The following is a 27,624-nucleotide window of genomic DNA, read 5'->3' as shown; positions in this document are numbered from 1 at the left end:
CGTAAGGGGGGACCCTGTCGTAAAAATTCCAAAAAACGGACTTGCTTCAGCAGTACAATTCTGGTGCTGTAGTTGTAGGAGATGTCTCAAAACGTCATCAGGAGTCCCTACAAAACCTAAAAATGGCATTAAATGCTTTTTTTGGGAAAACTTTTTTTTTACAAAAAAAAATTCAAAAAACAGACTTGCTTCAGCAGCACAATTCTGGTGCTGTAGTTGTAGGAGATGTCTCAAAACGTCATCAGGAGTCCCGACTAAACCCGTAAATGTAAGAAAATGTAAGAAAATGCATTTTTTACGAAAAACATTTTTTGCTAAAATGTCGTAAGGGGGGACCCTGTCGTAAAAATGCCAAAAAACGGACTTGCTTCAGCAGCACAATTCTGGTGCTGTAGTTGTAGGAGATGTCTCAAAACGTCATCAGGAGTCCCTACCAAACCTAAAAATGGCATAAAATGCTTTTTTTGGGAAAACTTTTTTTTTACTAAAAAAAATTCAAAAAACGGACTTGTTTGAGCAGCACAATTCTGGTGCTGTAGTTGTAGGAGATGTCTCAAAACGTCATCAGGAGTCCCTACAAAACCTAAAAATGGCATAAAATGCTTTTTTTGGGAAAACTTTTTTATTCCAAAAAAAATTCAAAAAACGGACTTGTTTGAGCAGCACAATTCTGGTGCTGTAGTTGTAGGAGATGTCTGAAAACGTCATCAGGAGTCCCGACTAAACCCGTAAATGTAAGAAAATGCATTTTTTAAGAAAAACATTTTTTGCTAAAATGACGTAAGGGGGGACCCTGTCGTAAAAATGCCAAAAAACGGACTTGCTTCAGCAGTACAATTCTGGTGCTGTAGTTGTAGGAGATGTCTCAAAACGTCATCAGGAGTCCCTACAAAACCTAAAAATGGCATAAAATGCTTTTTTTGGGAAAACTTTTTTTTTCCAAAAAAAATTCAAAAAACAGACTTGCTTCAGCAGCACAATTCTGGTGCTGTAGTTGTAGGAGATGTCTGAAAACGTCATCAGGAGTCCCGACTAAACCCGTAAATGTAAGAAAATGTAAGAAAATGCATTTTTTACGAAAAACATTTTTTGCTAAAATGTCGTAAGGGGGGACCCTGTCGTAAAAATTCCAAAAAACGGACTTGATTCAGCAGCACAATTCTGGTGCTGTAGTTGTAGGAGATGTCTCAAAACGTCATCAGGAGTCCCTACAAAACCTAAAAATGGCATAAAATGCTTTTTTTGGGAAAACTTTTTTTTTACAAAAAAAAATTCAAAAAACGGACTTGTTTGAGCAGCACAATTCTGGTGCTGTATTTGTAGGAGATGTCTGAAAACGTCATCAGGAGTCCCGACTAAACCCGTAAATGTAAGAAAATGCATTTTTTAAGAAAAACATTTTTTGCTAAAATGACGTAAGGGGGGACCCTGTCGTAAAAATGCCAAAAAACGGACTTGCTTCAGCAGTACAATTCTGGTGCTGTAGTTGTAGGAGATGTCTCAAAACGTCATCAGGAGTCCCTACAAAACCTAAAAATGGCATAAAATGCTTTTTTTGGGAAAACTTTTTTTTTCCAAAAAAAATTCAAAAAACAGACTTGCTTCAGCAGCACAATTCTGGTGCTGTAGTTGTAGGAGATGTCTGAAAACGTCATCAGGAGTCCCGACTAAACCCGTAAATGTAAGAAAATGTAAGAAAATGCATTTTTTACGAAAAACATTTTTTGCTAAAATGTCGTAAGGGGGGACCCTGTCGTAAAAATTCCAAAAAACGGACTTGATTCAGCAGCACAATTCTGGTGCTGTAGTTGTAGGAGATGTCTCAAAACGTCATCAGGAGTCCCTACAAAACCTAAAAATGGCATAAAATGCTTTTTTTGGGAAAACTTTTTTTTTACAAAAAAAAATTCAAAAAACGGACTTGTTTGAGCAGCACAATTCTGGTGCTGTAGTTGTAGGAGATGTCTGAAAACGTCATCAGGAGTCCCGACTAAACCCGTAAATGTAAGAGAATGCATTTTTTACGAAAAACATTTTTTGCTAAAATGTCGTAAGGGGGGACCCTGTCGTAAAAATTCCAAAAAACGGACTTGATTCAACAGCACAATTCTGGTGCTGTAGTTGTAGGAGATGTCTGAAAACGTCATCAGGAGTCCCGACTAAACCCGTAAATGTAAGAAAATGTAAGAAAATGCATTTTTTAAGAAAAACATTTTTTGCTAAAATGACGTAAGGGGGACCCTGTCGTAAAAATGCCAAAAAACGGACTTGATTCAGCAGTACAATTCTGGTGCTGTAGTTGTAGGAGATGTCTCAAAACGTCATCAGGAGTCCCTACAAAACCTAAAAATGGCATAAAATGCTTTTTTTGGGAAAACTTTTTTTTTCCAAAAAAAATTCAAAAAACAGACTTGCTTCAGCAGCACAATTCTGGTGCTGTAGTTGTAGGACATGTCTCAAAACGTCATCAGGAGTCCCGACTAAACCCGTAAATGTAAGAAAATGTAAGAAAATGCATTTTTTAAGAAAAACATTTTTTGCTAAAATGTCGTAAGGGGGGACCCTGTCGTAAAAATTCCAAAAAACGGACTTGCTTCAGCAGTACAATTCTGGTGCTGTAGTTGTAGGAGATGTCTCAAAACGTCATCAGGAGTCCCTACAAAACCTAAAAATGGCATAAAATGCTTTTTTTGGGAAAACTTTTTTTTTACAAAAAAAAATTCAAAAAACGGACTTGTTTGAGCAGCACAATTCTGGTGCTGTAGTTGTAGGAGATGTCTGAAAACGTCATCAGGAGTCCCGACTAAACCCGTAAATGTAAGAAAATGCATTTTTTACGAAAAACATTTTTTGCTAAAATGTCGTAAAAATTCCAAAAAACTGACTTGATTCAACAGCACAATTCTGGTGCTGTAGTTGTAGGAGATGTCTCAAAACGTCATCAGGAGTCCCGACTAAACCCGTAAATGTAAGAAAATGTAAGAAAATTCATTTTTTAAGAAAAACATTTTTTGCTAAAATGACGTAAGGGGGGACCCTGTCGTAAAAATGCCAAAAAACGGACTTGCTTCAGCAGTACAATTCTGGTGCTGTAGTTGTAGGAGATGTCTCAAAACGTCATCAGGAGTCCCTACAAAACCTAAAAATGGCATAAAATGCTTTTTTTGGGAAAACTTTTTTTTTACAAAAAAAAATTCAAAAAACGGACTTGTTTGAGCAGCACAATTCTGGTGCTGTAGTTGTAGGAGATGTCTGGAAACGTCATCAGGAGTCCCGACTAAACCCGTAAATGTAAGAAAATGTAAGAAAATGCATTTTTTAAGAAAAACATTTTTTGCTAAAATGACGTAAGGGGGGACCCTGTCGTAAAAATGCCAAAAAACGGACTTGCTTCAGCAGTACAATTCTGGTGCTGTAGTTGTAGGAGATGTCTCAAAACGTAATCAGGAGTCCCTACAAAACCTAAAAATGGCATAAAATGCTTTTTTTGGGAAAACTTTTTTTTTACAAAAAAAAATTCAAAAAACGGACTTGTTTGAGCAGCACAATTCTGGTGCTGTAGTTGTAGGAGATGTCTGAAAACGTCATCAGGAGTCCCGACTAAACCCGTAAATGTAAGAAAATGTAAGAAAATGCATTTTTTAAGAAAAACATTTTTTGCTAAAATGACGTAAGGGGGGACCCTGTCGTAAAAATGCCAAAAAACGGACTTGCTTCAGCAGTACAATTCTGGTGCTGTAATTGTAGGAGATGTCTCAAAACGTCATCAGGAGTCCCTACAAAACCTAAAAATGGCATAAAATGCTTTTTTTGGGAAAACTTTTTTTTTCCAAAAAAAATTCAAAAAACGGACTTGTTTGAGCAGCACAATTCTGGTGCTGTAGTTGTAGGAGATGTCTCAAAACGTCATCAGGAGTCCCGACTAAACCCGTAAATGTAAGAAAATGCATTTTTTAAGAAAAACATTTTTTGCTAAAATGTCGTAAGGGGGGACCCTGTCGTAAAAATTCCAAAAAACGGACTTGCTTCAGCAGTACAATTCTGGTGCTGTAGTTGTAGGAGATGTCTCAAAACGTCATCAGAAGTCCCTACAAAACCTAAAAATGGCATAAAATGCTTTTTTTGGGAAAACTTTTTTTTTACAAAAAAAAATTCAAAAAACGGACTTGTTTGAGCAGCACAATTCTGGTGCTGTAGTTGTAGGAGATGTCTGAAAACGTCATCAGGAGTCCCGACTAAACCCGTAAATGTAAGAAAATGTAAGAAAATGCATTTTTTAAGAAAAACATTTTTTGCTAAAATGACGTAAGGGGGGACCCTGTCGTAAAAATGCCAAAAAACGGACTTGCTTCAGCAGTACAATTCTGGTGCTGTAGTTGTAGGAGATGTCTCAAAACGTCATCAGGAGTCCCTACAAAACCTAAAAATGGCATAAAATGCTTTTTTTGGGAAAACTTTTTTTTTACAAAAAAAAATTCAAAAAACGGACTTGTTTGAGCAGCACAATTCTGGTGCTGTAGTTGTAGGAGATGTCTGAAAACGTCATCAGGAGTCCCGACTAAACCCGTAAATGTAAGAAAATGCATTTTTTACGAAAAAGATTTTTTGCTAAAATGTCGTAAGGGGGGACCCTGTCGTAAAAATGCCAAAAAACGGACTTGCTTCAGCAGTACAATTCTGGTGCTGTAGTTGTAGGAGATGTCTCAAAACGTCATCAGGAGTCCCTACAAAACCTAAAAATGGCATAAAATGCTTTTTTTGGGAAAACTTTTTTTTTACAAAAAAAAATTCAAAAAACGGACTTGTTTGAGCAGCACAATTCTGGTGCTGTAGTTGTAGGAGATGTCTGAAAACGTCATCAGGAGTCCCGACTAAACCCGTAAATGTAAGAAAATGTAAGAAAATGCATTTTTTAAGAAAAACATTTTTTGCTAAAATGACGTAAGGGGGGACCCTGTCGTAAAAATGCCAAAAAACGGACTTGCTTCAGCAGTACAATTCTGGTGCTGTAGTTGTAGGAGATGTCTCAAAACGTCATCAGGAGTCCCTACAAAACCTAAAAATGGCATAAAATGCTTTTTTTGGGAAAACTTTTTTTTTCCAAAAAAAATTCAAAAAACAGACTTGCTTCAGCAGCACAATTCTGGTGCTGTAGTTGTAGGAGATGTCTCAAAACGTCATCAGGAGTCCCGACTAAACCCGTAAATGTAAGAAAATGTAAGAAAATGCATTTTTTAAGAAAAACATTTTTTGCTAAAATGTCGTAAGGGGGGACCCTGTCGTAAAAATTCCAAAAAACGGACTTGCTTCAGCAGTACAATTCTGGTGCTGTAGTTGTAGGAGATGTCTCAAAACGTCATCAGGAGTCCCTACAAAACCTAAAAATGGCATTAAATGCTTTTTTTGGGAAAACTTTTTTTTTACAAAAAAAAATTCAAAAAACAGACTTGCTTCAGCAGCACAATTCTGGTGCTGTAGTTGTAGGAGATGTCTCAAAACGTCATCAGGAGTCCCGACTAAACCCGTAAATGTAAGAAAATGTAAGAAAATGCATTTTTTACGAAAAACATTTTTTGCTAAAATGTCGTAAGGGGGGACCCTGTCGTAAAAATGCCAAAAAACGGACTTGCTTCAGCAGCACAATTCTGGTGCTGTAGTTGTAGGAGATGTCTCAAAACGTCATCAGGAGTCCCTACAAAACCTAAAAATGGCATAAAATGCTTTTTTTGGGAAAACTTTTTTTTTACTAAAAAAAATTCAAAAAACGGACTTGTTTGAGCAGCACAATTCTGGTGCTGTAGTTGTAGGAGATGTCTGAAAACGTCATCAGGAGTCCCGACTAAACCCGTAAATGTAAGAAAATGTAAGAAAATGCATTTTTTACGAAAAACATTTTTTGCTAAAATGTCGTAAGGGGGGACCCTGTCGTAAAAATTCCAAAAAACGGACTTGATTCAGCAGCACAATTCTGGTGCTGTAGTTGTAGGAGATGTCTCAAAACGTCATCAGGAGTCCCTACAAAACCTAAAAATGGCATAAAATGCTTTTTTTGGGAAAACTTTTTTTTTACAAAAAAAATTTCAAAAAACGGACTTGTTTGAGCAGCACAATTCTGGTGCTGTAGTTGTAGGAGATGTCTGAAAACGTCATCAGGAGTCCCGACTAAACCCGTAAATGTAAGAAAATGTAAGAAAATGCATTTTTTACGAAAAACATTTTTTGCTAAAATGTCGTAAGGGGGGACCCTGTCGTAAAAATTCCAAAAAACGGACTTGATTCAGCAGCACAATTCTGGTGCTGTAGTTGTAGGAGATGTCTCAAAACGTCATCAGGAGTCCCTACAAAACCTAAAAATGGCATAAAATGCTTTTTTTGGGAAAACTTTTTTTTTCCAAAAAAAATTCAAAAAACAGACTTGCTTCAGCAGCACAATTCTGGTGCTGTAGTTGTAGGAGATGTCTACAAACGTCATCAGGAGTCCCGACTAAACCCGTAAATGTAAGAAAATGTAAGAAAATGCATTTTTTAAGAAAAACATTTTTTGCTAAAATGTCGTAAGGGGGGACCCTGTCGTAAAAATTCCAAAAAACGGACTTGCTTCAGCAGTACAATTCTGGTGCTGTAGTTGTAGGAGATGTCTCAAAACGTCATCAGGAGTCCCTACAAAACCTAAAAATGGCATAAAATGCTTTTTTTGGGAAAACTTTTTTTTTACAAAAAAAAATTCAAAAAACGGACTTGTTTGAGCAGCACAATTCTGGTGCTGTAGTTGTAGGAGATGTCTGAAAACGTCATCAGGAGTCCCGACTAAACCCGTAAATGTAAGAAAATGTAAGAAAATGCATTTTTTACGAAAAACATTTTTTGCTAAAATGTCGTAAGGGGGGACCCTGTCGTAAAAATTCCAAAAAACGGACTTGATTCAGCAGCACAATTCTGGTGCTGTAGTTGTAGGAGATGTCTCAAAACGTCATCAGGAGTCCCTACAAAACCTAAAAATGGCATAAAATGCTTTTTTTGGGAAAACTTTTTTTTTACAAAAAAAAATTCAAAAAACGGACTTGTTTGAGCAGCACAATTCTGGTGCTGTAGTTGTAGGAGATGTCTGAAAACGTCATCAGGAGTCCCGACTAAACCCGTAAATGTAAGAAAATGTAAGAAAATGCATTTTTTACGAAAAACATTTTTTGCTAAAATGTCGTAAGGGGGGACCCTGTCGTAAAAATGCCAAAAAACGGACTTGCTTCAGCAGTACAATTCTGGTGCTGTAGTTGTAGGAGATGTCTCAAAACGTCATCAGGAGTCCCTACAAAACCTAAAAATGGCATTAAATGCTTTTTTTGGGAAAACTTTTTTTTTACAAAAAAAAATTCAAAAAACAGACTTGCTTCAGCAGCACAATTCTGGTGCTGTAGTTGTAGGAGATGTCTCAAAACGTCATCAGGAGTCCCGACTAAACCCGTAAATGTAAGAAAATGTAAGAAAATGCATTTTTTACGAAAAACATTTTTTGCTAAAATGTCGTAAAAATGCCAAAAAACGGACTTGCTTCAGCAGCACAATTCTGGTGCTGTAGTTGTAGGAGATGTCTCAAAACGTCATCAGGAGTCCCTACAAAACCTAAAAATGGCATAAAATGCTTTTTTTGGGAAAACTTTTTTTTTCCAAAAAAAATTCAAAAAACGGACTTGTTTGAGCAGCACAATTCTGGTGCTGTAGTTGTAGGAGATGTCTGAAAACGTCATCAGGAGTCCCGACTAAACCCGTAAATGTAAGAAAATGCATTTTTTAAGAAAAACATTTTTTGCTAAAATGACGTAAGGGGGGACCCTGTCGTAAAAATGCCAAAAAACGGACTTGCTTCAGCAGTACAATTCTGGTGCTGTAGTTGTAGGAGATGTCTCAAAACGTCATCAGGAGTCCCGACTAAACCCGTAAATGTAAGAAAATGTAAGAAAATGCATTTTTTACGAAAAACATTTTTTGCTAAAATGTCGTAAGGGGGGACCCTGTCGTAAAAATTCCAAAAAACTGACTTGATTCAGCAGCACAATTCTGGTGCTGTAGTTGTAGGAGATGTCTCAAAACGTCATCAGGAGTCCCTACAAAACCTAAAAATGGCATAAAATGCTTTTTTTGGGAAAACTTTTTTTTTACAAAAAAAAATTCAAAAAACGGACTTGTTTGAGCAGCACAATTCTGGTGCTGTATTTGTAGGAGATGTCTGAAAACGTCATCAGGAGTCCCGACTAAACCCGTAAATGTAAGAAAATGTAAGAAAATGCATTTTTTACGAAAAACATTTTTTGCTAAAATGTCGTAAGGGGGGACCCTGTCGTAAAAATTCCAAAAAACGGATTAGATTCAGCAGCACAATTCTGGTGCTGTAGTTGTAGGAGATGTCTCAAAACGTCATCAGGAGTCCCTACAAAACCTAAAAATGGCATAAAATGCTTTTTTTGGGAAAACTTTTTTTTTACAAAAAAAAATTCAAAAAACGGACTTGTTTGAGCAGCACAATTCTGGTGCTGTAGTTGTAGGAGATGTCTGAAAACGTCATCAGGAGTCCCGACTAAACCCGTAAATGTAAGAAAATGCATTTTTTAAGAAAAACATTTTTTGCTAAAATGACGTAAGGGGGGACCCTGTCGTAAAAATGCCAAAAAACGGACTTGCTTCAGCAGTACAATTCTGGTGCTGTAGTTGTAGGAGATGTCTCAAAACGTCATCAGGAGTCCCTACAAAACCTAAAAATGGCATAAAATGCTTTTTTTGGGAAAACTTTTTTTTTCCAAAAAAAATTCAAAAAACAGACTTGCTTCAGCAGCACAATTCTGGTGCTGTAGTTGTAGGAGATGTCTGAAAACGTCATCAGGAGTCCCGACTAAACCCGTAAATGTAAGAAAATGTAAGAAAATGCATTTTTTACGAAAAACATTTTTTGCTAAAATGTCGTAAGGGGGGACCCTGTCGTAAAAATTCCAAAAAACGGACTTGATTCAGCAGCACAATTCTGGTGCTGTAGTTGTAGGAGATGTCTCAAAACGTCATCAGGAGTCCCTACAAAACCTAAAAATGGCATAAAATGCTTTTTTTGGGAAAACTTTTTTTTTACAAAAAAAAATTCAAAAAACGGACTTGTTTGAGCAGCACAATTCTGGTGCTGTAGTTGTAGGAGATGTCTGAAAACGTCATCAGGAGTCCCGACTAAACCCGTAAATGTAAGAAAATGCATTTTTTACGAAAAAGATTTTTTGCTAAAATGTCGTAAGGGGGGACCCTGTCGTAAAAATTCCAAAAAACGGACTTGATTCAACAGCACAATTCTGGTGCTGTAGTTGTAGGAGATGTCTCAAAACGTCATCAGGAGTCCCGACTAAACCCGTAAATGTAAGAAAATGTAAGAAAATGCATTTTTTAAGAAAAACATTTTTTGCTAAAATGACGTAAGGGGGGACCCTGTCGTAAAAATGCCAAAAAACGGACTTGCTTCAGCAGTACAATTCTGGTGCTGTAGTTGTAGGAGATGTCTCAAAACGTCATCAGGAGTCCCTACAAAACCTAAAAATGGCATAAAATGCTTTTTTTGGGAAAACTTTTTTTTTACAAAAAAAAATTCAAAAAACGGACTTGTTTGAGCAGCACAATTCTGGTGCTGTAGTTGTAGGAGATGTCTGAAAACGTCATCAGGAGTCCCGACTAAACCCGTAAATGTAAGAAAATGTAAGAAAATGCATTTTTTACGAAAAACATTTTTTGCTAAAATGTCGTAAGGGGGGACCCTGTCGTAAAAATTCCAAAAAACGGATTAGATTCAGCAGCACAATTCTGGTGCTGTAGTTGTAGGAGATGTCTCAAAACGTCATCAGGAGTCCCTACAAAACCTAAAAATGGCATAAAATGCTTTTTTTGGGAAAACTTTTTTTTTACAAAAAAAAATTCAAAAAACGGACTTGTTTGAGCAGCACAATTCTGGTGCTGTAGTTGTAGGAGATGTCTGAAAACGTCATCAGGAGTCCCGACTAAACCCGTAAATGTAAGAAAATGCATTTTTTACGAAAAACATTTTTTGCTAAAATGTCGTAAGGGGGGACCCTGTCGTAAAAATGCCAAAAAACGGACTTGCTTCAGCAGCACAATTCTGGTGCTGTAGTTGTAGGAGATGTCTCAAAACGTCATCAGGAGTCCCTACAAAACCTAAAAATGGCATAAAATGCTTTTTTTGGGAAAACTTTTTTTTTCCAAAAAAAATTCAAAAAACGGACTTGTTTGAGCAGCACAATTCTGGTGCTGTAGTTGTAGGAGATGTCTGAAAACGTCATCAGGAGTCCCGACTAAACCCGTAAATGTAAGAAAATGCATTTTTTAAGAAAAACATTTTTTGCTAAAATGACGTAAGGGGGGACCCTGTCGTAAAAATGCCAAAAAACGGACTTGCTTCAGCAGTACAATTCTGGTGCTGTAGTTGTAGGAGATGTCTCAAAACGTCATCAGGAGTCCCTACAAAACCTAAAAATGGCATAAAATGCTTTTTTTGGGAAAACTTTTTTTTTCCAAAAAAAATTCAAAAAACAGACTTGCTTCAGCAGCACAATTCTGGTGCTGTAGTTGTAGGAGATGTCTGAAAACGTCATCAGGAGTCCCGACTAAACCCGTAAATGTAAGAAAATGTAAGAAAATGCATTTTTTACGAAAAACATTTTTTGCTAAAATGTCGTAAGGGGGGACCCTGTCGTAAAAATTCCAAAAAACGGACTTGATTCAGCAGCACAATTCTGGTGCTGTAGTTGTAGGAGATGTCTCAAAACGTCATCAGGAGTCCCTACAAAACCTAAAAATGGCATAAAATGCTTTTTTTGGGAAAACTTTTTTTTTACAAAAAAAAATTCAAAAAACGGACTTGTTTGAGCAGCACAATTCTGGTGCTGTAGTTGTAGGAGATGTCTGAAAACGTCATCAGGAGTCCCGACTAAACCCGTAAATGTAAGAAAATGCATTTTTTACGAAAAAGATTTTTTGCTAAAATGTCGTAAGGGGGGACCCTGTCGTAAAAATTCCAAAAAACGGACTTGATTCAACAGCACAATTCTGGTGCTGTAGTTGTAGGAGATGTCTCAAAACGTCATCAGGAGTCCCGACTAAACCCGTAAATGTAAGAAAATGTAAGAAAATGCATTTTTTAAGAAAAACATTTTTTGCTAAAATGACGTAAGGGGGGACCCTGTCGTAAAAATGCCAAAAAACGGACTTGCTTCAGCAGTACAATTCTGGTGCTGTAGTTGTAGGAGATGTCTCAAAACGTCATCAGGAGTCCCTACAAAACCTAAAAATGGCATAAAATGCTTTTTTTGGGAAAACTTTTTTTTTACAAAAAAAAATTCAAAAAACGGACTTGTTTGAGCAGCACAATTCTGGTGCTGTAGTTGTAGGAGATGTCTGAAAACGTCATCAGGAGTCCCGACTAAACCCGTAAATGTAAGAAAATGTAAGAAAATGCATTTTTTAAGAAAAACATTTTTTGCTAAAATGACGTAAGGGGGGACCCTGTCGTAAAAATGCCAAAAAACGGACTTGCTTCAGCAGTACAATTCTGGTGCTGTAGTTGTAGGAGATGTCTCAAAACGTCATCAGGAGTCCCTACAAAACCTAAAAATGGCATAAAATGCTTTTTTTGGGAAAACTTTTTTTTTACAAAAAAAAATTCAAAAAACGGACTTGTTTGAGCAGCACAATTCTGGTGCTGTAGTTGTAGGAGATGTCTGAAAACGTCATCAGGAGTCCCGACTAAACCCGTAAATGTAAGAAAATGTAAGAAAATGCATTTTTTAAGAAAAACATTTTTTGCTAAAATGACGTAAGGGGGGACCCTGTCGTAAAAATGCCAAAAAACGGACTTGCTTCAGCAGTACAATTCTGGTGCTGTAGTTGTAGGAGATGTCTCAAAACGTCATCAGGAGTCCCTACAAAACCTAAAAATGGCATAAAATGCTTTTTTTGGGAAAACTTTTTTTTTACAAAAAAAAATTCAAAAAACGGACTTGTTTGAGCAGCACAATTCTGGTGCTGTAGTTGTAGGAGATGTCTGAAAACGTCATCAGGAGTCCCGACTAAACCCGTAAATGTAAGAAAATGTAAGAAAATGCATTTTTTAAGAAAAACATTTTTTGCTAAAATGTCGTAAGGGGGGACCCTGTCGTAAAAATTCCAAAAAACGGACTTGATTCAGCAGCACAATTCTGGTGCTGTAGTTGTAGGAGATGTCTCAAAACGTCATCAGGAGTCCCTACAAAACCTAAAAATGGCATAAAATGCTTTTTTTGGGAAAACTTTTTTTTTCCAAAAAAAAATTCAAAAAACGGACTTGTTTGAGCAGCACAATTCTGGTGCTGTAGTTGTAGGAGATGTCTGAAAACGTCATCAGGAGTCCCGACTAAACCCGTAAATGTAAGAAAATGTAAGAAAATGCATTTTTTAAGAAAAACATTTTTTGCTAAAATGTCGTAAGAGGGGACCCTGTCGTAAAAATTCCAAAAAACGGACTTGATTCAGCAGCACAATTCTGGTGCTGTAGTTGTAGGAGATGTCTCAAAACGTCATCAGGAGTCCCTACAAAACCTAAAAATGGCATAAAATGCTTTTTTTGGGAAAACTTTTTTTTTCCAAAAAAAATTCAAAAAACAGACTTGCTTCAGCAGCACAATTCTGGTGCTGTAGTTGTAGGAGATGTCTCAAAACGTCATCAGGAGTCCCGACTAAACCCGTAAATGTAAGAAAATGTAAGAAAATGCATTTTTTAAGAAAAACATTTTTTGCTAAAATGTCGTAAGGGGGGACCCTGTCGTAAAAATTCCAAAAAACGGACTTGCTTCAGCAGTACAATTCTGGTGCTGTAGTTGTAGGAGATGTCTCAAAACGTCATCAGGAGTCCCTACAAAACCTAAAAATGGCATTAAATGCTTTTTTTGGGAAAACTTTTTTTTTACAAAAAAAAATTCAAAAAACAGACTTGCTTCAGCAGCACAATTCTGGTGCTGTAGTTGTAGGAGATGTCTCAAAACGTCATCAGGAGTCCCGACTAAACCCGTAAATGTAAGAAAATGTAAGAAAATGCATTTTTTACGAAAAACATTTTTTGCTAAAATGTCGTAAGGGGGGACCCTGTCGTAAAAATGCCAAAAAACGGACTTGCTTCAGCAGCACAATTCTGGTGCTGTAGTTGTAGGAGATGTCTCAAAACGTCATCAGGAGTCCCGACTAAACCCGTAAATGTAAGAAAATGTAAGAAAATGCATTTTTTAAGAAAAACATTTTTTGCTAAAATGTCGTAAGGGGGGACCCTGTCGTAAAAATTCCAAAAAACGGACTTGCTTCAGCAGTACAATTCTGGTGCTGTAGTTGTAGGAGATGTCTCAAAACGTCATCAGGAGTCCCTACAAAACCTAAAAATGGCATAAAATGCTTTTTTTGGGAAAACTTTTTTTTTACTAAAAAAAATTCAAAAAACGGACTTGTTTGAGCAGCACAATTCTGGTGCTGTAGTTGTAGGAGATGTCTGAAAACGTCATCAGGAGTCCCGACTAAACCCGTAAATGTAAGAAAATGTAAGAAAATGCATTTTTTACGAAAAACATTTTTTGCTAAAATGTCGTAAGGGGGGACCCTGTCGTAAAAATTCCAAAAAACGGACTTGATTCAGCAGCACAATTCTGGTGCTGTAGTTGTAGGAGATGTCTCAAAACGTCATCAGGAGTCCCTACAAAACCTAAAAATGGCATAAAATGCTTTTTTTGGGAAAACTTTTTTTTTTACAAAAAAAAATTCAAAAAACGGACTTGTTTGAGCAGCACAATTCTGGTGCTGTAGTTGTAGGAGATGTCTGAAAACGTCATCAGGAGTCCCGACTAAACCCGTAAATGTAAGAAAATGTAAGAAAATGCATTTTTTACGAAAAACATTTTTTGCTAAAATGTCGTAAGGGGGGACCCTGTCGTAAAAATTCCAAAAAACGGACTTGATTCAGCAGCACAATTCTGGTGCTGTAGTTGTAGGAGATGTCTCAAAACGTCATCAGGAGTCCCTACAAAACCTAAAAATGGCATAAAATGCTTTTTTTGGGAAAACTTTTTTTTTCCAAAAAAAATTCAAAAAACAGACTTGCTTCAGCAGCACAATTCTGGTGCTGTAGTTGTAGGAGATGTCTCAAAACGTCATCAGGAGTCCCGACTAAACCCGTAAATGTAAGAAAATGTAAGAAAATGCATTTTTTAAGAAAAACATTTTTTGCTAAAATGTCGTAAGGGGGGACCCTGTCGTAAAAATTCCAAAAAACGGACTTGCTTCAGCAGTACAATTCTGGTGCTGTAGTTGTAGGAGATGTCTCAAAACGTCATCAGGAGTCCCTACAAAACCTAAAAATGGCATAAAATGCTTTTTTTGGGAAAACTTTTTTTTTACTAAAAAAAATTCAAAAAACGGACTTGTTTGAGCAGCACAATTCTGGTGCTGTAGTTGTAGGAGATGTCTGAAAACGTCATCAGGAGTCCCGACTAAACCCGTAAATGTAAGAAAATGTAAGAAAATGCATTTTTTACGAAAAACATTTTTTGCTAAAATGTCGTAAGGGGGGACCCTGTCGTAAAAATTCCAAAAAACGGACTTGATTCAGCAGCACAATTCTGGTGCTGTAGTTGTAGGAGATGTCTCAAAACGTCATCAGGAGTCCCTACAAAACCTAAAAATGGCATAAAATGCTTTTTTTGGGAAAACTTTTTTTTTACAAAAAAAAATTCAAAAAACGGACTTGTTTGAGCAGCACAATTCTGGTGCTGTAGTTGTAGGAGATGTCTGAAAACGTCATCAGGAGTCCCGACTAAACCCGTAAATGTAAGAAAATGTAAGAAAATGCATTTTTTACGAAAAACATTTTTTGCTAAAATGTCGTAAGGGGGGACCCTGTCGTAAAAATTCCAAAAAACGGACTTGATTCAGCAGCACAATTCTGGTGCTGTAGTTGTAGGAGATGTCTCAAAACGTCATCAGGAGGCCCTACAAAACCTAAAAATGGCATAAAATGCTTTTTTTGGGAAAACTTTTTTTTTCCAAAAAAAATTCAAAAAACAGACTTGCTTCAGCAGCACAATTCTGGTGCTGTAGTTGTAGGAGATGTCTCAAAACGTCATCAGGAGTCCCGACTAAACCCGTAAATGTAAGAAAATGTAAGAAAATGCATTTTTTAAGAAAAACATTTTTTGCTAAAATGTCGTAAGGGGGGACCCTGTCGTAAAAATTCCAAAAAACGGACTTGCTTCAGCAGTACAATTCTGGTGCTGTAGTTGTAGGAGATGTCTCAAAACGTCATCAGGAGTCCCTACAAAACCTAAAAATGGCATAAAATGCTTTTTTTGGGAAAACTTTTTTTTACAAAAAAAAATTCAAAAAACGGACTTGTTTGAGCAGCACAATTCTGGTGCTGTAGTTGTAGGAGATGTCTGAAAACGTCATCAGGAGTCCCGACTAAACCCGTAAATGTAAGAAAATGTAAGAAAATGCATTTTTTACGAAAAACATTTTTTGCTAAAATGTCGTAAGGGGGGACCCTGTCGTAAAAATGCCAAAAAACGGACTTGCTTCAGCAGTACAATTCTGGTGCTGTAGTTGTAGGAGATGTCTCAAAACGTCATCAGGAGTCCCTACAAAACCTAAAAATGGCATTAAATGCTTTTTTTGGGAAAACTTTTTTTTTACAAAAAAAAATTCAAAAAACAGACTTGCTTCAGCAGCACAATTCTGGTGCTGTAGTTGTAGGAGATGTCTCAAAACGTCATCAGGAGTCCCGACTAAACCCGTAAATGTAAGAAAATGTAAGAAAATGCATTTTTTACGAAAAACATTTTTTGCTAAAATGTCGTAAAAATGCCAAAAAACGGACTTGCTTCAGCAGCACAATTCTGGTGCTGTAGTTGTAGGAGATGTCTCAAAACGTCATCAGGAGTCCCTACAAAACCTAAAAATGGCATAAAATGCTTTTTTTGGGAAAACTTTTTTTTTCCAAAAAAAATTCAAAAAACGGACTTGTTTGAGCAGCACAATTCTGGTGCTGTAGTTGTAGGAGATGTCTGAAAACGTCATCAGGAGTCCCGACTAAACCCGTAAATGTAAGAAAATGCATTTTTTAAGAAAAACATTTTTTGCTAAAATGACGTAAGGGGGGACCCTGTCGTAAAAATGCCAAAAAACGGACTTGCTTCAGCAGTACAATTCTGGTGCTGTAGTTGTAGGAGATGTCTCAAAACGTCATCAGGAGTCCCGACTAAACCCGTAAATGTAAGAAAATGTAAGAAAATGCATTTTTTACGAAAAACATTTTTTGCTAAAATGTCGTAAGGGGGGACCCTGTCGTAAAAATTCCAAAAAACTGACTTGATTCAGCAGCACAATTCTGGTGCTGTAGTTGTAGGAGATGTCTCAAAACGTCATCAGGAGTCCCTACAAAACCTAAAAATGGCATAAAATGCTTTTTTTGGGAAAACTTTTTTTTTACAAAAAAAAATTCAAAAAACGGACTTGTTTGAGCAGCACAATTCTGGTGCTGTATTTGTAGGAGATGTCTGAAAACGTCATCAGGAGTCCCGACCAAACCCGTAAATGTAAGAAAATGTAAGAAAATGCATTTTTTACGAAAAACATTTTTTGCTAAAATGTCGTAAGGGGGGACCCTGTCGTAAAAATTCCAAAAAACGGATTAGATTCAGCAGCACAATTCTGGTGCTGTAGTTGTAGGAGATGTCTCAAAACGTCATCAGGAGTCCCTACAAAACCTAAAAATGGCATAAAATGCTTTTTTTGGGAAAACTTTTTTTTTACAAAAAAAAATTCAAAAAACGGACTTGTTTGAGCAGCACAATTCTGGTGCTGTAGTTGTAGGAGATGTCTGAAAACGTCATCAGGAGTCCCGACTAAACCCGTAAATGTAAGAAAATGCATTTTTTACGAAAAACATTTTTTGCTAAAATGTCGTAAGGGGGGACCCTGTCGTAAAAATTCCAAAAAACGGACTTGATTCAACAGCACAATTCTGGTGCTGTAGTTGTAGGAGATGTCTCAAAACGTCATCAGGAGTCCCGACTAAACCCGTAAATGTAAGAAAATGTAAGAAAATGCATTTTTTAAGAAAAACATTTTTTGCTAAAATGACGTAAGGGGGACCCTGTCGTAAAAATGCCAAAAAACGGACTTGCTTCAGCAGTACAATTCTGGTGCTGTAGTTGTAGGAGATGTCTCAAAACGTCATCAGGAGTCCCTACAAAACCTAAAAATGGCATAAAATGCTTTTTTTGGGAAAACTTTTTTTTTACAAAAAAAAATTCAAAAAACGGACTTGTTTGAGCAGCACAATTCTGGTGCTGTAGTTGTAGGAGATGTCTGAAAACGTCATCAGGAGTCCCGACTAAACCCGTAAATGTAAGAAAATGTAAGAAAATGCATTTTTTACGAAAAACATTTTTTGCTAAAATGTCGTAAGGGGGGACCCTGTCGTAAAAATGCCAAAAAACGGACTTGCTTCAGCAGCACAATTCTGGTGCTGTAGTTGTAGGAGATGTCTCAAAACGTCATCAGGAGTCCCTACAAAACCTAAAAATGGCATAAAATGCCTTTTTTGGGAAAACTTTTTTATTCCAAAAAAAATTCAAAAAACGGACTTGTTTGAGCAGCACAATTCTGGTGCTGTAGTTGTAGGAGATGTCTGAAAACGTCATCAGGAGTCCCGACTAAACCCGTAAATGTAAGAAAATGCATTTTTTAAGAAAAACATTTTTTGCTAAAATGACGTAAGGGGGGACCCTGTCGTAAAAATGCCAAAAAACGGACTTGCTTCAGCAGTACAATTCTGGTGCTGTAGTTGTAGGAGATGTCTCAAAACGTCATCAGGAGTCCCTACAAAACCTAAAAATGGCATAAAATGCTTTTTTTGGGAAAACTTTTTTTTTCCAAAAAAAATTCAAAAAACAGACTTGCTTCAGCAGCACAATTCTGGTGCTGTAGTTGTAGGAGATGTCTGAAAACGTCATCAGGAGTCCCGACTAAACCCGTAAATGTAAGAAAATGTAAGAAAATGCATTTTTTACGAAAAACATTTTTTGCTAAAATGTCGTAAGGGGGGACCCTGTCGTAAAAATTCCAAAAAACGGACTTGATTCAGCAGCACAATTCTGGTGCTGTAGTTGTAGGAGATGTCTCAAAACGTCATCAGGAGTCCCTACAAAACCTAAAAATGGCATAAAATGCTTTTTTTGGGAAAACTTTTTTTTTACAAAAAAAAATTCAAAAAATGGACTTGTTTGAGCAGCACAATTCTGGTGCTGTAGTTGTAGGAGATGTCTCAAAACGTCATCAGGAGTCCCGACTAAACCCGTAAATGTAAGAGAATGCATTTTTTACGAAAAACATTTTTTGCTAAAATGTCGTAAGGGGGGACCCTGTCGTAAAAATTCCAAAAAACGGACTTGATTCAACAGCACAATTCTGGTGCTGTAGTTGTAGGAGATGTCTCAAAACGTCATCAGGAGTCCCGACTAAACCCGTAAATGTAAGAAAATGTAAGAAAATGCATTTTTTAAGAAAAACATTTTTTGCTAAAATGACGTAAGGGGGGACCCTGTCGTAAAAATTCCAAAAAACGGACTTGCTTCAGCAGTACAATTCTGGTGCTGTAGTTGTAGGAGATGTCTCAAAACGTCATCAGGAGTCCCTACAAAACCTAAAAATGGCATAAAATGCTTTTTTTGGGAAAACTTTTTTTTTACCAAAAAAAATTCAAAAAACGGACTTGTTTGAGCAGCACAATTCTGGTGCTGTAGTTGTAGGAGATGTCTGAAAACGTCATCAGGAGTCCCGACTAAACCCGTAAATGTAAGAAAATGTAAGAAAATGCATTTTTTACGAAAAACATTTTTTGCTAAAATGTCGTAAAAATTCCAAAAAACTGACTTGATTCAACAGCACAATTCTGGTGCTGTAGTTGTAGGAGATGTCTCAAAACGTCATCAGGAGTCCCGACTAAACCCGTAAATGTAAGAAAATGTAAGAAAATGCATTTTTTAAGAAAAACATTTTTTGCTAAAATGACGTAAGGGGGGACCCTGTCGTAAAAATGCCAAAAAACGGACTTGCTTCAGCAGTACAATTCTGGTGCTGTAGTTGTAGGAGATGTCTCAAAACGTCATCAGGAGTCCCTACAAAACCTAAAAATGGCATAAAATGCTTTTTTTGGGAAAACTTTTTTTTTACAAAAAAAAATTCAAAAAACGGACTTGTTTGAGCAGCACAATTCTGGTGCTGTAGTTGTAGGAGATGTCTGAAAACGTCATCAGGAGTCCCGACTAAACCCGTAAATGTAAGAAAATGTAAGAAAATGCATTTTTTAAGAAAAACATTTTTTGCTAAAATGACGTAAGGGGGGACCCTGTCGTAAAAATGCCAAAAAACGGACTTGCTTCAGCAGTACAATTCTGGTGCTGTAGTTGTAGGAGATGTCTCAAAACGTCATCAGGAGTCCCGACTAAACCCGTAAATGTAAGAAAATGCATTTTTTAAGAAAAACATTTTTTGCTAAAATGTCGTAAGGGGGGACCCTGTCGTAAAAATTCCAAAAAACGGACTTGCTTCAGCAGTACAATTCTGGTGCTGTAGTTGTAGGAGATGTCTCAAAACGTCATCAGAAGTCCCTACAAAACCTAAAAATGGCATAAAATGCTTTTTTTGGGAAAACTTTTTTTTTACAAAAAAAAATTCAAAAAACGGACTTGTTTGAGCAGCACAATTCTGGTGCTGTAGTTGTAGGAGATGTCTGAAAACGTCATCAGGAGTCCCGACTAAACCCGTAAATGTAAGAAAATGTAAGAAAATGCATTTTTTACGAAAAACATTTTTTGCTAAAATGTCGTAAGGGGGGACCCTGTCGTAAAAATTCCAAAAAACGGACTTGCTTCAGCAGTACAATTCTGGTGCTGTAGTTGTAGGAGATGTCTCAAAACGTCATCAGGAGTCCCTACAAAACCTAAAAATGGCATTAAATGCTTTTTTTGGGAAAACTTTTTTTTTACAAAAAAAATTTCAAAAAACAGACTTGCTTCAGCAGCACAATTCTGGTGCTGTAGTTGTAGGAGATGTCTCAAAACGTCATCAGGAGTCCCGACTAAACCCGTAAATGTAAGAAAATGTAAGAAAATGCATTTTTTAAGAAAAACATTTTTTGCTAAAATAACGTAAAAATGTCGTAAAAATGCCAAAAAACGGACTTGCTTCAGCAGTACAATTTTGGTGCTGTAGTTGTAGGAGATGTCTCAAAACGTCATCAGGAGTCCCTACAAAACCTAAAAATGGCATAAAATGCTTTTTTTGGGAAAACTTTTTTTTTACAAAAAAAAATTCAAAAAACGGACTTGTTTGAGCAGCACAATTCTGGTGCTGTAGTTGTAGGAGATGTCTGAAAACGTCATCAGGAGTCCCGACTAAACCCGTAAATGTAAGAAAATGTAAGAAAATGCATTTTTTAAGAAAAACATTTTTTGCTAAAATGTCGTAAGGGGGGACCCTGTCGTAAAAATTCCAAAAAACGGACTTGATTCAGCAGCACAATTCTGGTGCTGTAGTTGTAGGAGATGTCTCAAAACGTCATCAGGAGTCCCTACAAAACCTAAAAATGGCATAAAATGCTTTTTTTGGGAAAACTTTTTTTTTCCAAAAAAAATTCAAAAAACAGACTTGCTTCAGCAGCACAATTCTGGTGCTGTAGTTGTAGGAGATGTCTCAAAACGTCATCAGGAGTCCCGACTAAACCCGTAAATGTAAGAAAATGCATTTTTTAAGAAAAACATTTTTTGCTAAAATGTCGTAAGGGGGGACCCTGTCGTAAAAATGCCAAAAAACGGACTTGCTTCAGCAGTACAATTCTGGTGCTGTAGTTGTAGGAGATGTCTCAAAACGTCATCAGGAGTCCCTACAAAACCTAAAAATGGCATGAAATGCTTTTTTTGGGAAAACTTTTTTTTTCCAAAAAAAATTCAAAAAACGGACTTGTTTGAGCAGCACAATTCTGGTGCTGTAGTTGTAGGAGATGTCTGAAAACGTCATCAGGAGTCCCGACTAAACCCGTAAATGTAAGAAAATGCATTTTTTAAGAAAAACATTTTTTGCTAAAATGACGTAAGGGGGGACCCTGTCGTAAAAATGCCAAAAAACGGACTTGCTTCAGCAGTACAATTCTGGTGCTGTAGTTGTAGGAGATGTCTCAAAACGTCATCAGGAGTCCCTACAAAACCTAAAAATGGCATAAAATGCTTTTTTTGGGAAAACTTTTTTTTTCCAAAAAAAATTCAAAAAACAGACTTGCTTCAGCAGCACAATTCTGGTGCTGTAGTTGTAGGAGATGTCTGAAAACGTCATCAGGAGTCCCGACTAAACCCGTAAATGTAAGAAAATGCATTTTTTACGAAAAACATTTTTTGCTAAAATGTCGTAAGGGGGGACCCTGTCGTAAAAATTCCAAAAAACGGACTTGATTCAGCAGCACAATTCTGGTGCTGTAGTTGTAGGAGATGTCTCAAAACGTCATCAGGAGTCCCTACAAAACCTAAAAATGGCATAAAATGCTTTTTTTGGGAAAACTTTTTTTTTACAAAAAAAAATTCAAAAAACGGACTTGTTTGAGCAGCACAATTCTGGTGCTGTAGTTGTAGGAGATGTCTGAAAACGTCATCAGGAGTCCCGACTAAACCCGTAAATGTAAGAAAATGCATTTTTTACGAAAAACATTTTTTGCTAAAATGTCGTAAGGGGGGACCCTGTCGTAAAAATTCCAAAAAACGGACTTGATTCAGCAGCACAATTCTGGTGCTGTAGTTGTAGGAGATGTCTCAAAACGTCATCAGGAGTCCCTACAAAACCTAAAAATGGCATAAAATGCTTTTTTTGGGAAAACTTTTTTTTTACAAAAAAAAATTCAAAAAACGGACTTGTTTGAGCAGCACAATTCTGGTGCTGTAGTTGTAGGAGATGTCTGAAAACGTCACCAGGAGTCCCGACTAAACCCGTAAATGTAAGAAAATGTAAGAAAATGCATTTTTTACGAAAAACATTTTTTGCTAAAATGTCGTAAAAATTCCAAAAAACGGACTTGATTCAACAGCACAATTCTGGTGCTGTAGTTGTAGGAGATGTCTGAAAACGTCATCAGGAGTCCCGACTAAACCCGTAAATGTAAGAAAATGCATTTTTTACGAAAAACATTTTTTGCTAAAATGTCGTAAGGGGGGACCCTGTCGTAAAAATTCCAAAAAACGGATTAGATTCAGCAGCACAATTCTGGTGCTGTAGTTGTAGGAGATGTCTCAAAACGTCATCAGGAGTCCCTACAAAACCTAAAAATGGCATAAAATGCTTTTTTTGGGAAAACTTTTTTTTTACAAAAAAAAATTCAAAAAACGGACTTGTTTGAGCAGCACAATTCTGGTGCTGTAGTTGTAGGAGATGTCTGAAAACGTCATCAGGAGTCCCGACTAAACCCGTAAATGTAAGAAAATGCATTTTTTACGAAAAACATTTTTTGCTAAAATGTCGTAAGGGGGGACCCTGTCGTAAAAATTCCAAAAAACGGACTTGATTCAACAGCACAATTCTGGTGCTGTAGTTGTAGGAGATGTCTCAAAACGTCATCAGGAGTCCCGACTAAACCCGTAAATGTAAGAAAATGTAAGAAAATGCATTTTTTAAGAAAAACATTTTTTGCTAAAATGACGTAAGGGGGACCCTGTCGTAAAAATGCCAAAAAACGGACTTGCTTCAGCAGTACAATTCTGGTGCTGTAGTTGTAGGAGATGTCTCAAAACGTCATCAGGAGTCCCTACAAAACCTAAAAATGGCATAAAATGCTTTTTTTGGGAAAACTTTTTTTTTACAAAAAAAAATTCAAAAAACGGACTTGTTTGAGCAGCACAATTCTGGTGCTGTAGTTGTAGGAGATGTCTGAAAACGTCATCAGGAGTCCCGACTAAACCCGTAAATGTAAGAAAATGTAAGAAAATGCATTTTTTACGAAAAACATTTTTTGCTAAAATGTCGTAAGGGGGGACCCTGTCGTAAAAATTCCAAAAAACGGACTTGATTCAGCAGCACAATTCTGGTGCTGTAGTTGTAGGAGATGTCTCAAAACGTCATCAGGAGTCCCTACAAAACCTAAAAATGGCATAAAATGCTTTTTTTGGGAAAACTTTTTTTTTACAAAAAAAAATTCAAAAAACGGACTTGTTTGAGCAGCACAATTCTGGTGCTGTAGTTGTAGGAGATGTCTGAAAACGTCATCAGGAGTCCCGACTAAACCCGTAAATGTAAGAAAATGCATTTTTTACGAAAAACATTTTTTGCTAAAATGTCGTAAGGGGGGACCCTGTCGTAAAAATGCCAAAAAACGGACTTGCTTCAGCAGCACAATTCTGGTGCTGTAGTTGTAGGAGATGTCTCAAAACGTCATCAGGAGTCCCTACAAAACCTAAAAATGGCATAAAATGCCTTTTTTGGGAAAACTTTTTTATTCCAAAAAAAATTCAAAAAACGGACTTGTTTGAGCAGCACAATTCTGGTGCTGTAGTTGTAGGAGATGTCTGAAAACGTCATCAGGAGTCCCGACTAAACCCGTAAATGTAAGAAAATGCATTTTTTAAGAAAAACATTTTTTGCTAAAATGACGTAAGGGGGGACCCTGTCGTAAAAATGCCAAAAAACGGACTTGCTTCAGCAGTACAATTCTGGTGCTGTAGTTGTAGGAGATGTCTCAAAACGTCATCAGGAGTCCCTACAAAACCTAAAAATGGCATAAAATGCTTTTTTTGGGAAAACTTTTTTTTTCCAAAAAAAATTCAAAAAACAGACTTGCTTCAGCAGCACAATTCTGGTGCTGTAGTTGTAGGAGATGTCTGAAAACGTCATCAGGAGTCCCGACTAAACCCGTAAATGTAAGAAAATGTAAGAAAATGCATTTTTTACGAAAAACATTTTTTGCTAAAATGTCGTAAGGGGGGACCCTGTCGTAAAAATTCCAAAAAACGGACTTGATTCAGCAGCACAATTCTGGTGCTGTAGTTGTAGGAGATGTCTCAAAACGTCATCAGGAGTCCCTACAAAACCTAAAAATGGCATAAAATGCTTTTTTTGGGAAAACTTTTTTTTTACAAAAAAAAATTCAAAAAACGGACTTGTTTGAGCAGCACAATTCTGGTGCTGTAGTTGTAGGAGATGTCTGAAAACGTCATCAGGAGTCCCGACTAAACCCGTAAATGTAAGAGAATGCATTTTTTACGAAAAACATTTTTTGCTAAAATGTCGTAAGGGGGGACCCTGTCGTAAAAATTCCAAAAAACGGACTTGATTCAACAGCACAATTCTGGTGCTGTAGTTGTAGGAGATGTCTCAAAACGTCATCAGGAGTCCCGACTAAACCCGTAAATGTAAGAAAATGTAAGAAAATGCATTTTTTAAGAAAAACATTTTTTGCTAAAATGACGTAAGGGGGACCCTGTCGTAAAAATGCCAAAAAACGGACTTGATTCAGCAGTACAATTCTGGTGCTGTAGTTGTAGGAGATGTCTCAAAACGTCATCAGGAGTCCCTACAAAACCTAAAAATGGCATAAAATGCTTTTTTTGGGAAAACTTTTTTTTTACAAAAAAAAATTCAAAAAACGGACTTGTTTGAGCAGCACAATTCTGGTGCTGTAGTTGTAGGAGATGTCTGAAAACGTCATCAGGAGTCCCGACTAAACCCGTAAATGTAAGAAAATGTAAGAAAATGCATTTTTTAAGAAAAACATTTTTTGCTAAAATGTCGTAAGGGGGGACCCTGTCGTAAAAATGCCAAAAAACGGACTTGATTCAGCAGCACAATTCTGGTGCTGTAGTTGTAGGAGATGTCTCAAAACGTCATCAGGAGTCCCTACAAAACCTAAAAATGGCATAAAATGCTTTTTTTGGGAAAACTTTTTTTTTCCAAAAAAAATTCAAAAAACAGACTTGCTTCAGCAGCACAATTCTGGTGCTGTAGTTGTAGGAGATGTCTCAAAACGTCATCAGGAGTCCCGACTAAACCCGTAAATGTAAGAAAATGTAAGAAAATGCATTTTTTAAGAAAAACATTTTTTGCTAAAATGTCGTAAGGGGGGACCCTGTCGTAAAAATTCCAAAAAACGGACTTGCTTCAGCAGTACAATTCTGGTGCTGTAGTTGTAGGAGATGTCTCAAAACGTCATCAGGAGTCCCTACAAAACCTAAAAATGGCATAAAATGCTTTTTTTGGGAAAACTTTTTTTTTACCAAAAAAAATTCAAAAAACGGACTTGTTTGAGCAGCACAATTCTGGTGCTGTAGTTGTAGGAGATGTCTGAAAACGTCATCAGGAGTCCCGACTAAACCCGTAAATGTAAGAAAATGTAAGAAAATGCATTTTTTACGAAAAACATTTTTTGCTAAAATGTCGTAAAAATTCCAAAAAACTGACTTGATTCAACAGCACAATTCTGGTGCTGTAGTTGTAGGAGATGTCTCAAAACGTCATCAGGAGTCCCGACTAAACCCGTAAATGTAAGAAAATGTAAGAAAATGCATTTTTTAAGAAAAACATTTTTTGCTAAAATGACGTAAGGGGGGACCCTGTCGTAAAAATGCCAAAAAACGGACTTGCTTCAGCAGTACAATTCTGGTGCTGTAGTTGTAGGAGATGTCTCAAAACGTCATCAGGAGTCCCTACAAAACCTAAAAATGGCATAAAATGCTTTTTTTGGGAAAACTTTTTTTTTACAAAAAAAAATTCAAAAAACGGACTTGTTTGAGCAGCACAATTCTGGTGCTGTAGTTGTAGGAGATGTCTGAAAACGTCATCAGGAGTCCCGACTAAACCCGTAAATGTAAGAAAATGTAAGAAAATGCATTTTTTAAGAAAAACATTTTTTGCTAAAATGACGTAAGGGGGGACCCTGTCGTAAAAATGCCAAAAAACGGACTTGCTTCAGCAGTACAATTCTGGTGCTGTAGTTGTAGGAGATGTCTCAAAACGTCATCAGGAGTCCCGACTAAACCCGTAAATGTAAGAAAATGCATTTTTTAAGAAAAACATTTTTTGCTAAAATGTCGTAAGGGGGGACCCTGTCGTAAAAATTCCAAAAAACGGACTTGCTTCAGCAGTACAATTCTGGTGCTGTAGTTGTAGGAGATGTCTCAAAACGTCATCAGAAGTCCCTACAAAACCTAAAAATGGCATAAAATGCTTTTTTTGGGAAAACTTTTTTTTTACAAAAAAAAATTCAAAAAACGGACTTGTTTGAGCAGCACAATTCTGGTGCTGTAGTTGTAGGAGATGTCTGAAAACGTCATCAGGAGTCCCGACTAAACCCGTAAATGTAAGAAAATGTAAGAAAATGCATTTTTTACGAAAAACATTTTTTGCTAAAATGTCGTAAGGGGGGACCCTGTCGTAAAAATTCCAAAAAACGGACTTGCTTCAGCAGTACAATTCTGGTGCTGTAGTTGTAGGAGATGTCTCAAAACGTCATCAGGAGTCCCTACAAAACCTAAAAATGGCATTAAATGCTTTTTTTGGGAAAACTTTTTTTTTACAAAAAAATTTTCAAAAAACAGACTTGCTTCAGCAGCACAATTCTGGTGCTGTAGTTGTAGGAGATGTCTCAAAACGTCATCAGGAGTCCCGACTAAACCCGTAAATGTAAGAAAATGTAAGAAAATGCATTTTTTAAGAAAAACATTTTTTGCTAAAATAACGTAAAAATGTCGTAAAAATGCCAAAAAACGGACTTGCTTCAGCAGTACAATTTTGGTGCTGTAGTTGTAGGAGATGTCTCAAAACGTCATCAGGAGTCCCTACAAAACCTAAAAATGGCATAAAATGCTTTTTTTGGGAAAACTTTTTTTTTACAAAAAAAAATTCAAAAAACGGACTTGTTTGAGCAGCACAATTCTGGTGCTGTAGTTGTAGGAGATGTCTGAAAACGTCATCAGGAGTCCCGACTAAACCCGTAAATGTAAGAAAATGTAAGAAAATGCATTTTTTAAGAAAAACATTTTTTGCTAAAATGTCGTAAGGGGGGACCCTGTCGTAAAAATTCCAAAAAACGGACTTGATTCAGCAGCACAATTCTGGTGCTGTAGTTGTAGGAGATGTCTCAAAACGTCATCAGGAGTCCCTACAAAACCTAAAAATGGCATAAAATGCTTTTTTTGGGAAAACTTTTTTTTTCCAAAAAAAATTCAAAAAACAGACTTGCTTCAGCAGCACAATTCTGGTGCTGTAGTTGTAGGAGATGTCTCAAAACGTCATCAGGAGTCCCGACTAAACCCGTAAATGTAAGAAAATGCATTTTTTAAGAAAAACATTTTTTGCTAAAATGTCGTAAGGGGGGACCCTGTCGTAAAAATGCCAAAAAACGGACTTGCTTCAGCAGTACAATTCTGGTGCTGTAGTTGTAGGAGATGTCTCAAAACGTCATCAGGAGTCCCTACAAAACCTAAAAATGGCATGAAATGCTTTTTTTGGGAAAACTTTTTTTTTCCAAAAAAAATTCAA

Source organism: Entelurus aequoreus, linkage group LG28 (assembly GCF_033978785.1).
Source record: "Entelurus aequoreus isolate RoL-2023_Sb linkage group LG28, RoL_Eaeq_v1.1, whole genome shotgun sequence".
Lineage (NCBI taxonomy): Eukaryota > Metazoa > Chordata > Actinopteri > Syngnathiformes > Syngnathidae > Entelurus > Entelurus aequoreus.
Note: the sequence above shows the minus strand (reverse complement) of the source record.